We start from the raw sequence: 13473 nt of genomic DNA, 5'->3' as shown, positions 1-13473 counted from the left end.
GCTACACAACCCCCCCGGATGTCTGTTGTATGCGACCTGGATGCCATGGTGACCCTCCGACTTACCGGCCGTATCATGAGTCCACAATACTGCACCGTGGCCGGCTGGATAAAACTCTCCGTGCTGCCTGTGTCAAACAGGCAGATTGTCCTATGCCCCTCCACCAGGATGTCCATCATTGACCTTGCAAGCTGGTGGGGAGCGCTTTGGTCGAGGGTCACGGAAACCAGGGTGGGGTCGCTGTCTTGGTCCGGCGTGGTGGGGTGGCCCGTGAGCACCCGTTGGTCGTAGGTGGTGGGAGGTGGCGCTGACCAAGATGGCCGCCCCCATGTCTTGCACGTGGTGGCGGCGTGCAGGGAAGATGGCAGCAGGGAAGATGGTGGCCCCCATGTCTCGCAGGTGGTGGCAGTGTGCAGGGAAGATGGCGACCCCCACGTCTCGCATGCGGCGCTGCTCGATCCCACTCATGGTTTTGACTTACAGACCTTGGTGAAGTGGCCCTTCTTTCCGCAGCTGGAACAGGTAGCTTGTCGGGCCGCGCAGCATTTCCGGGGGTGCTTCTCCAGTCCGCAGAAGTAGCACTTCGCGGACTCACGACTGGCTGCAGCCGAGGTCGATTCCCCGGTGGGTTGCAGGGTCTGCGGCGCCCACGAGGCCATCGGGAGATCGCCTGCCTGGAGAGCCTCAGAGTTATGCAGAGCGGCCTCCAACGTATCAACCAGCTCGATCGCCGGACTTAGGATAAGATCGGCTTTTTCCAGCAGCCGCTGGCGCACGTACACTGACCTGGTCCCTGTAACGAAGGCGTCTCTCACTGGGAGTTCTGCATGCTGCGCCACCGTCAGCTCCTGGCAATTGCAGGCTCGCACGAGCGTCCGTAAGGCCCGGACGAACTCAGCACTCGATTCCCCGGACCGTTGTTCCCGTGTCGCTAAGCGATGCCAAGCACAGACGCTGTTTATCGGCCGCAGGTATTGTCTTTTGAGTGCATTCATCGCGCTGTCGTAGTTCGGCTGGTCTCTGATCAGCGAATAGACCCATGGACTGACCCTGGAGAGTAGAACTCTGCACTTCGCTATGGGGTCGGTCACTTTAATCTCCTCTAGATACGCTTCGAAGCAGGCCAGCCAGAGTTCGAAAGCATTTCCAGCTTCAGGTGTTTGCGGATTGAGGTCTAATTTTTCTGGTCTCAGGGCCTGTTCCATGTTTTAAAATGTACAGCAAATAAAATTGAAGCACCTTCAATTACTCCAAAAGACTGAGGTTTGGTAAAATACTGAAAGGCTTTTATTCGCTGTACAATACGACCTCCACAGTGAGTGTCTGCCCCCGGACTGAGGGGGAGGGGCAAGGCGAACACCTTTATACAGGACTCTGTGGGAGGAGCCACAGGGGCAGTCAGCAGAGGGGTGTGTCCAGACAGGTAACCGAGTTACAACATATATACATGGTTTACCACAATGTGGTTATTTGAGTTACTGTCGTCGTCCTGTCAGGCTGAACTGGACTGTCTATTCTCCTCTGACTTTTCTCATTAATGAGGTGTTTTTGCTCACAGAACTGCTGCTCACTGGAGCACTAAAACTTTTGCACAGTTCCGTATTTGTCAAAGTGCAGCAGAGAGTGAGTTTGTAAATCTGTCAAGAGCAAAAGATGTTGGGAATGGTGAGGGTGGAGTGCCAGGGGAGGAGTGTGGGACAGCTGGCATAAAAGGAGTTCCAGGGGTGGGGACGTGGTGTGTGGTGCAGACGCACCCAGCCCTGAGACACCAGGTAAGGTCACTTGATTCCAAACATTTGGTTTATTGATCATTACAGAACATCTCTCTAGCGCTTCTTACTGCTTCCCCCCTCCTTTACCCTTTTCCCAATTATGATTCTCTCTCCCTGCCCCCTTGTCACTTTGAGTCCACAACAGAGACCCATATCAGAATCAGGTTTATTATCATTCACATACGTCATGAAATTTGTTTCTTTTTTCACTACATAAAATTACCACAGAACAGTGCAAAAGTCTCATGCACCCCAGATATATGTGGATATATATAATATACTGTACATTAAGCACTTGGTGGGACAAATTGAATGGAACTGGTGACATTGTTTCACATGAATGATTGTATTTGTCTGAGAATTGTGATTACAATCTTTTCTACCCTGCTCCATGGAAAATGAATGTGATGTGTGCGCTACGCTTTGCATACGATACCCAATTGTACTTTCCAGAATAAATATTAGATTTTGCAGGTTAAGTGGGTGATTGATGGGTTTCCCATCCCAGGATCACTTTTTCTTTTGCCCATTGACTCTTCCTTAAGTTTCTGAATATATAAAGGCCCATATTAGAGACTGTGCACGTCCAGGAATGTTTACAGCTTTTACCATGCATATAGTGTCGTCTCATTTAAATAATTACTGTCAGGATGGTAAGCAAAGCCATTAGAGCAGACTCCTTAATAAAGAGACATTAGTTCTTCTCCTTATGGAATCTGAACACTTACTGCCAGATACGGCTCACTTCGAACCAATAAAAGACCAGCAATCTGATGTTTACACTGTGAACAAGGACATGGGGCTACACTGGCCAGCTAAAAACCTTAGTTCTACAAAGAACAGCAAATAGTGAGAACAGATTATTAGGCGATATTTATCACAGTACTTGTTGTCCATCAAACAGTGTGATTTGTTCATTAATACAATATTGACATGGTTATAATGGGGTACTTCCTTTTCAGTGAAGGCTACAGGCCATTTTGTTTGTTGGCCTAAGTTCTTTCTCCAAACAAGTGCACAGGGGGAGATAAGCTTGGACAAAAGCACAGAATGAATGCTGAGGTGGAATTTCCTTGTGTTCCTGCTGTTGCACTTTCTTACGATGTGATGAAAATGGCCAATCATAAAGAACATGATATATGGCTTAGTGGCAACCAATCAATGGTAGCTGTTGTACAGCACATTGAACAACTATCGGGAGCAGTCTTTCAAGTGACAGTTTGAGAAGTTGGTAATGCCGATGTATTCTTTTATGCCCCATTGACTTCATTAATTATGGTTTTGTACAATAAAAGCACAAAGAGATAATTAAGATGTTGCCGAGGTCCCCACAGTAAAGTTCACACATCAATTCCCAACATTCCCAAAATAAGTCTTTGCCAAATAATAATTACCTTTTCTTTAATACAACAGCACCAAAAAGCTATGCGGTAGGCAGGGATGGGAGTGGCTTCTGCCTCTTTAATTTTTGCTCTTCGCCCTGAAGTGAGCTGTAGCGGTAGAGTAGTGGTTAGAGCAACACTATTACAGCTCAGGGCATCGGAGTTCAGAGTTCAATTCCAATATCACCTGTAAGGAGTCTGTACACCCTCCCGGTGGAATCCATGGGTTTTCTCCGGGTGATCCGGTTTCCTCCCACAGTCCAAAAACATACTGGTTAATAGGTTAATTGGTCATTGTAAATTGTCCCATGACTAGGCTAAGATTAAATCAGGGGTTGTTGGGTGATGCAGCTCAAAGGCTTTAAAGGCCTACCCTGTGCTGTATCTCCAAATAACTAAAATGAAGTACTGGTGATGATGCTAACTTTGTAAGCAGGCACTGAATTCGATTTTCCAGATTACCATCTGTTGAACACAAGCCTATCTTTCTAGTGCCTTCAAAAGGTGCTCTGTCTATTACAGCTAATTTTCTGTTTGTGATTCATGCTGGAGTACAGTTTCTCTCAGTGCTAGTAGTTGTTCAGACCAATGGATCATATTTATTATTCGTACATGTGACTCAGTTATCACTTATTCTCCATCACAAATCTTCTCAAGCTGTCTTCTTACAAGGTGGCAGTCACTGTGGTGAAGACCACGTAAGAACAGAAGATACAGAAATTTTAATTCGATCCAAGTTCAAGTCGGGACAATGTGTAACTCAGAAGGGTTTATGTAGTTGCCCTTCTTGCCGATACTAATCACATCTTTAGCAGTCACTCATGTAGAAGATTCTTCGAGACCCCACAGTATAAACTGAAGCCGTGATGTGGCAGTGGTCAGGGAATTTAATAGTAATACACACAAAATACTGAAGGAACTCTGCAGGTCAGGCAGCATCTTTGAAAGTGAATAAAGAGCCAATGTCTCAGGCTGAGATCCTTCATGAAAAATGGGTGACAGAAAATGGAGGGCTATATGGGTGGGAAGGGTTACATCGATCTTAGAATAGGTTATAAGGTTGGCACATTTTGGACCAAGGGGCTTGCATGCATCGTTATTTTAGTTTATATTTATTGAGATACAGTGCGGATCAGGCCCTTCTGGCCCTTCGAGCCACACTGCCCAACAACCCCCAATTTAACCCTAGCCTAATCATGGGACAATTGACGATGACCGATTAACCTATCAACTGGTACATATTTGGACAGTGGGAGGAAACCAGGGCACCCGGAGGAAATACACGCATTCATGGGGAAGGCGTACAAACTCCTTGTACTATGTTCTATTTGAGCTGTTAGATCCATTCCGAAACTACCAACTTGGTATCAGGGCATTGCGTTCAATAAGAACATAAGAATTTACTTCAACAAGGACTGGTTGATCTCAAGTTTACAGAGAGTAAAGAGAGACAGAGCCAGGGCTGAAATCTGCAAGAATCAGAAGCATCTTGTTGCAGAAATCTGTAACCAAGACTATTGGAAAGTAACTTCAGTGTGTTTTCTTCTGTGTTTGTTAGTCATAGAATCATAGAGTCATAGAACACTATAGCACATAACAGGCCCTTCAGCCCATCTAGACTATGCCAGACTATTATTCTGCTTACTCCCGCCTGGACATTAGCCCCCTATACCGATCCCATCCCATCCATTTAGTTATCCAAACTTCTTAAGTGTTGAAATCAAATCTGCCTCCACCACTTCCACTTCCACACTCTCACCAGCCTCTGAACGAAGAAGTTCTCCTACATGCTCCCCTTAAACATTTCACCTTTCACCCTTAACCCATGACTTCCTGTTCTTTCCTTTTCTGTGACAGGCCCAAGTCTGATAGCTCTGACGTTCAGGATGAGGCCTTCGGGACTTACAGTTCTGATCTTTTATCCAAAAATGATTTCACCAGAACATATTCATACATCCAAATGCTTCACAAGCCAGTTTCTGGATTCTGCGGGTCAATTATATTACTCTGCATCTGGGTGTCACAGAGCAACCAGGCTCCAGGAGGGTGAGAGATTTCTTCCTATGAAGGATGTCGGTAGGTAAGATCATTTATATAATGTGATCACTATTTTTTTCTGAATATTTATGACAGCATGGTAGATTTCTTTCTCCCTCATTGCCTGTCATTAGGTCAACCTGCAGTAATTAAGCTGCTGGAATACTGCTCCCGTCTTGATTATTCATCTGGCAATTAAACCATTGTTCTGCACTCCCATGAGATAACTGAAGATTCCATTGTTTATTTATTTCAAGATACAGCACGCAACAACTAACCTCTTCCACAAACACAGTGACACAATAATAATGTAGGGTGACAGTTTATAAAGATTTAACACACCTAGCTCAAATTCTTCTTGAAGGTATTTATTTATATTTTATTTATTTAGGGATAAAGTTTGCAACAGGCCCTTTCAGCCCTTTGAGGCACGCTGCCCAGCAACGCCTGATTTATCCTGAGCCCAATCACATGACAATTTACAATAACCAATTAACCTCCTAACCAGGTTAGTGGACTGTGGGAGGAAACCAGAGCACCTGGGGAAAACATCTACATTCAATAGGGACAATGTACAAACTCCTTACAGGGTACACCAGTGGAGTTGAGAAGAATTTGGGGATGATATCATTCAAGTCCACTGAATATTGAAATTCCAAGATAGAGTGGCTATGCAAAGGATGTTTCCAATAGTGGGGGAGTCAGGACCAGAGTGTACGGTCCTAAAGTAGCAGGAAGTCCCTTTCGAACAGAGATGTCTTTATCCAGAGGGTGGTGAATCTGTGGAATTCATTGCCACAGACAGCTGTGGAGGTCATATCATTGGGTACAATTAAAGTTGAGTTTGACAGGTCCTTAATAAGTAAGGGCTTCAAAGGTTATGAGGAGAAAGGAGGGGAATGGAGTTGAAAGAGATAATAAATTAGCCGTGATGGAGTGCCAGAACAGACTCAATGGAACAAACAGGCTGATTCTGCTCCTATTTGTTATGGGGGATTTCAACATGCGGGTAGACTGGGAAAATCAGGTTGGTACTGGACCCCAAGAAAGGGAGTTTGTGGAGAGCCTCCGAGATGGATTCTTAGAGCAGCTTGTATCAGAGCCTACCAGGGAGAAGGCAATTCTGGATTTAGTGTTGTGTAATGAGCCAGATTTGATAAGGGAACTCGAGGAAAAGGAGCCATAATATTATAAGTTTTAGTCTACAATTTGAGAGGGAGAAGGGAAGATCGGAAGTGTCAGTATTATAGTTGAACAAAGGGGACTATGGAGCCATGAGGGAAGAGCTGGCCAAAGTTGACTGGAAAGATACCCTAGCAGGGATGACAGTGGAACAACAATGGCAGGTATTTCTGGGAATAATAAAGAAGGTGCAGGATCAGTTCATTACAAAGAAGAAGAAAAATTCTAAGGGGAGTAAGGGGCGACCGTGGATGACAAGGGAAGTCAAGGACAGTATAAAAATAAAGAGAGGAAGTATAACATAGCAAGGATGAGTGGGAAGCCAGAGGATTGGGAGACTTTTAAGGAGCAACAGAAGACAACTAAAAAGGCAATACAGGGGGAAAAGATGAGGTACGAAGGTAAGCTAGGCAAGAATATAAAGGAGGGTAGTAAAAGCTTCTTAAGGTATGTGAAGAGGAAAAAATTAGTTAAGACCAAAGTTGGGCCCTTGAAGACAGAAACGGGTGGAATTACCATAGGAATCAAGGAAATGGCAGACGAACTGAACAGGTACTTTGGATCAGTCTTCACTAGGAAAGACACAAACAATCGCCCAGATATAATAGTGGCCAGAGGACCTAGGGTAACAAAGGAACTGAAGGAAATTCACATCAGGCAGAAATGGTGTTGGGTAAGCTGATGGGACTGAAGGCTGATAAATCCCCAGGGCCTGATGGTCTGCATCCCAGGGTACTTAAGGAGGTGGCTCTAGAAATCGTGGACGCATTGGTAATCAATTTCCAATGTTCTATAGATTCAGGATCAGTTCCTGCGGATTGGAGGGTAGCTAATGTTATTCCACTTTTTTAGAAAGGAGGGAAAGAGAAAATAGGCAATTATAAACTAGTTAGCCTGACATCAGTGGTGGGGAAGATGCTGGAGTCAATTATAAAAGATGAAATAGTGGCACATTTGGACAGCAGTAACAGGATCGGTCCAAGTCAGCATGGATTTACGAAGGGGAAATCATGCTTGACTGATCTCCTGGAATTTTTTGAGGATTAAACTATGAAAATGAACATGGGAAAGCCAGTGGATGTAGTGTCCCTGGACTTTCAGAAAGCCTTTGGTAAGGTCCCACATAGGAGGTTAGCGGGCAAAATTAGAGCACATGGTATTGGGGGTAGGGTACTGACATGGATAGAAAATTGGTTGGCAGACAGGAAACAAAGAGTATGGATTAACAGGTCCTTTTCAGAATGGTAGGCAGTGACTAGTGGAGTACCACAAGGCTCGGTGCTGGGACCGCAGCTATTTACAATATACATTAATGATTTAGATGAAGGGATTAAAATTAACATTAGCAAATTTGCAGATGTCACAAAGCTGGGTGACAGTGTGAAATGTGAGGAGGATGTTATGAGAATGCAGGGTGACTTGGAAAGGTTGGGTGAGTGGGCAGATGCATGGCAGATGCAGTTTAATGTGGATAAATGTGAGGTTATCTACTTTGGTGGCAAGAACAGGAAGGCAGATTACTATCTGAATGGTGTCAAGTTAGGAAAAGGGGAAGTACAACCAGATCTGAGTGTCCTTGTTCATCAGTCACTGAAAGCAAGCATACAGATACAGCAGGCAGTGAAGAAAGCTAATGGCATGTTGGCCTTCATACAAGGGGAGTTGAGTATAGGAGCAAAGGGGTCCTTCTGCAGTTGTACAAGGCCCTTGTGAGACCCCACCTGGAGTATTGTGTAACACACATCAAAGTTGCTGGTGAACGCAGCAGGCCAGGCAGCATCTCTAGGACAAGGTACAGTCGACGTTTCGGGCCGAAACCCTTCGTCAGGACTAACTGAAAGAAGAGCAGGTAAGAGATCTGAAAGTGGGAGGTGGAGGGGGAGGGATGGAGCCAAGAGCTGGACAGCTGATTGGCAAAAGGGATATGAGAGGATCATGGGACAGGAGGCCCAGGGAGAAAGAAAAGGGAGGGGGGGGGGAAAAACCCAGAGGATGGGCAAGGGGTATAGTGAGAGGGACGGAGGGAGAAAAAGGAGAGAGAGAAAAAAGAATGTGTGTATATAAATAAATAACGGATGGGGTACGAGGGGGAGGTGGGGCATTAGCGGAAGTTTGAGAAGTCAATGCTCATTCCGTCAGGTTGGAGGCTATCCAGATGGAATATAAGGTGTTGTTCCTCCAATCTGAGTGTGGCTTCTTCTTTACAGTAGAGGAAGCCGTGGATAGACATATCAGAATGGGAATGGGACATGGAATTATCAGAATGGGAATGGGACATGGAATTAAAATGTGTGGCCACTGGGAGATTCTGCTTTCTCTGGCAGAGAGCATAGGTGTTCAGCGAAACGATCTCCCAGTCTGCGTCGGGTCTCGCCAATATATAGAAGGCCACATCGGGAGAACCGGACACAGTATATCACCCCAGCCGACTCACAGGTGAAGTGTCGCCTCACCTGGAAGGACTGTCTGGGGCCCTGAATGGTGGTAAGGGAGGAAGTGTAAGGGCAAGTGTAGCACTTGTTCCGCTTACAAGGATAAGTGCCAGGAGGGAGATCGGTGGGGAGGGATGGGGGGGACGAATGGACAAGGGAGTCGTGTAGGGAGCGATCCCTGCAAAAAGCGGAGGGAGGGGAGGGAAAGATGTTCTTAGTGGTGGGATCCCGTTGGAGGTGGCGGAAGTTACGGAGAATAATATGTTGGACCCGGAGGCTGGTGGGGTGGTAGGTGAGGTCAAGGGGAACCCTATTCCTAGTGGGGTGGCATCTCACTCCAGAGAGCAGATGGGCGTGAAATGGGGGAGATGCGTTTGAGAGCAGGTTCATGCTGGAGGAAAGGAAGCCCCTTTCTTTAAAAAAGGAGGACATCTCCCTCGTCCTAGAATGAAAAGCCTCATCCTGAGAGCAGTTAGTCCTGACGAAGGGTCTCGGTCCAAAACGTCAACTGTACCTCTTCCTAGAGATGCTGCCTGGCCTGTTGCGTTCACCAGCAACTTTAATGTGTGTTGCTTGAATTTCCAGTATCTGCAGAATTCCTTGTGTTGGAGTGCTGTGTGCAGTTTTGGTCTCCAAATTTGAGGAAGGACATTTTTACTGTGGAGGGAGTGCAGCATAAGTTCGCTGGGTTAATTCCAGGGATGGCGGGAATGTCATATGTTGAAAGATTGGAGTGACTGGGCTTGTATACACTGGAATTTAGAAGGATGGGAGGGGATTTGATTGAAATATATAAGATTATTAAGGGATTGGACATGCTAGAGGCAGGAAACATGTTCCTGATGTTGGGGGAGTCCAGAACCAGAGGCCACAATTTGAGAATAAGGGGTAGGCCATTTAGAACGGAGTTGAGAATATACTTTTTCACCCAGAGAGTTGTGGATCTGTGGAATGCTCTGCCTAAGAAGGCAGTGGAGGCCAATTCTCTGGATTCTTTCAAGAAAGAGTTAGATAGAGCTCTTAAAGATAGCTCTATCTAACTCAAGGGATATGGGGAGAAGGCAGGAACAGGGTACTGATTGTGGATGATCAGCCATGATCACAGTGAATGCCAGTGCTGGCTCGAAGGGCCGAATGGCCTACTCCTGTACCTATTGTCTATTGTCTATTGCCTATTGTCTATTTCTTATGGTCCACAATGTTGGAATTTTGTGGTCTTGAGCAAGATAAGCAAAGGCTAATTCTGCCATTGCAGATATAGTAGAAAAGGACAGGTACACTACAGATCGTGAGGGTGTTGGATAGAGGGAGTTGTACCTGGATTGGGTAGGGGTTAGTTTCTTCATGAGTCCTTTGTGGGAGGGGATGATGGATGTTATTACATGGGAGACTGTACATTGGTAGGGTGGGATCATGGTGTTGTTCTCATATGTGGAGTGAGCATGAGGTGGAGCCAGGCACTTGGTCAGGTGTTCAGGGTGGGATATGAGGACAGGTCTGAATGCCAAGAACATGACAGCAATGGAACAAAAACTTCCAAGAAAAGCTCTCCCAGAAAGGAACCTACCTGTACTCTGAGGGGATACTGTTAGAGTGGATTTCCTTTTGGGTTGATGATTTGTTTACACTGAAATGACTTTGGCCACCAGAATTCTATTTTAGCTGTTTGACAAAGGACTGTGGACTGAGTCCACCACAATGGGCTTCCTAAAAGGTGTGAATACCAGATGCTTCTGGTGCCTGATGCTGTAGTTTCGAAGACTGTCTTATCTACACATTATAAATATTAATTGTCTTCTATGTTAGCACTTAAAATGCCAAATAAATGTATTGTGGATTGAACTAAAGGCTGTGGATACCAACACAGACACGTTGGCGTCAGAAGGAAAGGATGAAATCCGAAGGTGTGATGTTTGTATGTAACTTCAAAAGGAAGCATTGTCTATAACTTTTTAAGTAGCGATTGCCATTGTGTTTAGCATATAAATATCGAGCCCACATTTTAGCTAGCAGACCTTTCTGTGGAAAGCGTCTCCGTCTATAAGATGCCTGCTATACCTTGTGTCAAATAAAGAAGCTGCTTTGTATCTACCAGTGACTCTGTCTCTCCGGTAATTTCATCCACGCTACAACAGATACCTCAAAATGCTCAGCAGCAGGTGATACATGTGACAGAAGCAGGCTGCAACACAGTGCATAACAAATGGAGTTCCACGGCCTGCACTACTTGAAGATCTTGATAAGCAGCAGTATCCTGCATTCATGAAAAGGCATAAGTGAAAAATTGTACACAAACAAAAACGGATAAACGATCAATGTACAAATAAAAATAAATAAATAACTGAGAACATGCTTGATGACACAACAGTGGTTCGCCTCATCAAAGACAACGAGATGGCGTACAGAGAGAGCTATAATGAAAGCACAACAACTGAGACTCAACATGGACAAGACTAAAGAGATGATTGTGAGCTTCAGGAAGATGCAGGCTGACCACTCCTTGTTGCACATAAACAACTCCTCCACAGCGAGAGTTAGAAGCACCAAATTTCTGGGAGAGTGGACAATATGAGTGATCTCACCTCGTCTTTCAACACCAAGATAGTACAGCAGCATCTCCACTTCCTGAGGAAAGTGAGATTCCCCCACTCATTTCAACCCATTTCTACAGGAGCACCTTTCGGAGTGTCCTGACCAGCTGCACCACCATCTGGTACGGGAATTGTAAGGCATCTGACTGCAAGTCCTGACAAAGGATTGCAAGAGCTGCTGAGACGATCATCAGAGTCTCTCTTGCACCCATTAGAGATATTTATCAGAAGCACTGTGTATACAGGGCCCTCAGCATTATCAGTGATCCCTCCCATCCATCCAACAATCTGTTTGACCCCCTACCATCAGGCAGGAGGTACCGGAGCATTACGACAGGAACTGTTAGGATGGGAAACATTTTCTTCCCCCAGACCATAGGACTACTGAACTCCCTGTCACCACCCAGGTCTCATCACATATGAAGCAGCAGTAGCATTATACTGTTTACTTTTTATTTTTTAATTTGTATTGTATATGCACCTTATTATTTTTTAGATTTATTTGCGATAATATTACTTTATGTATTGCATAGACACCTGAAGGGTAGACCATCTGTTGGATGGAAGGGACCAACATCTCTGATAGAGGCAGATGCCAAGTTTTTAAGCTCTCCAGTGGGAGGTGGTGCTTTAGCACTGCTGGTCCACCACCTCGAGGGAGTCTTGATCATAAGCGGGCCGAAACTCCTGAAGACAGGTGGCAGATCAACTGATGATCCCACTGGTGATAGCACAGGACAGTTAACATCTTAGTCCATGTGTATTTTCAATTCTTGAGTGTGATTTATGTAACTATGTTGTTCTACTTGGGTTGGAGGAACATTGTTTCATTTGGTTGGGTACGTGTGTAGAGTTGAATGACAATAAGCTGAACCTGAACTTGACTACTCTACCCTGCGGGACCTTGTTGAGTGCCTTACTGAAGTCCATATAGACAATATCTATTGCCTTCTCTCCATTCATCTTGTTAGCTCCTCAAGAATAAGGTGGTATACATGTACACAGTTGAATGATTATAAACTTTAACTTGATGAATTGTAAAGTCCTCGAAAGTGAGTCAGTAGGTCACGGAATCAGTTATTTATTTATTGAGATGTAGTGCGGAATAGGCCTTTCTGGTCCTCTGAGCCATGCCAAAACCTTTTGATTTAATTCTAGCTTAATTGGGGGCAATTTACAATTAACCTACTAACCGGTACATATTTGGACAGTGGGAGAAAACCAGAGCACCTGGAGAAAACCCACTCATTCCACAGGGAGGTCATACCAAACTTCTTACAGATGACATTGGAATTCAATTCTGAAGTCCAATGCCCCAAGTTGTAATAGCGACGTGCGAACCGCCCATCCACTGAGGTGCTTGTCTCAATACTAACTGTGCTGTCTCTGTGGAGGTTGCACATAAAATGTGTGGGTCTTTATGTTAATTAGTTGCTGTGAATTGCCCCTGGTATAAGGGTGTACCAGTTACACCAGTCTGACGTCCACAGGTTGAGAAGTCGGTACTTTAAATTTGCTTGCCTTTCTGCTTCAATGGCAACTAAAATTCACATTGTTGCCATTTTCGTATATCTTCTGAAAGTTGTTGTTTCACAAGATTTAAGTTTCCTGCATACTCAGCAAAAACCAACCCAAGGGCCTGTGGCTGCAAAGCTCTGTGGCTCATTAATACAAGAGATTCTGCGGATGCTGGAGATCCAGAGCAGCACACACAAAATGCTAGAGGAACTCAGCAGGTCGGGCAACATGTATGGAAATGCATAAACTGTCAACGATTCAAACTGAGACCCTTCATCAAGACTGGAAATGGAAGGGGGAGAAGCCAGAACAAGATTGTGGGAAGAGGAGAAGGAGGACAAGCTAGAACCGCTGTATCAGAAACATTGAAAACCTACAGCACAGTGCAGGCCCTTCAGCCCACAACGCTGTGCCGAACATGTACTTACTTTAGAAATCACCTAGTGTTACCCATAGATCTCTATTTTTCTAAGGTCCATGTACCTATCCAGGAGTCTCTTAAAAGACCCTGTCGTATCCGCCTCCACCACCGTCACCGGCAGCCCATTCCACGCACTCA

This window comes from Mobula birostris, chromosome 17 (genome assembly GCF_030028105.1).
Source record: "Mobula birostris isolate sMobBir1 chromosome 17, sMobBir1.hap1, whole genome shotgun sequence".
NCBI lineage: Eukaryota > Metazoa > Chordata > Chondrichthyes > Myliobatiformes > Myliobatidae > Mobula > Mobula birostris.
Note: the sequence above shows the minus strand (reverse complement) of the source record.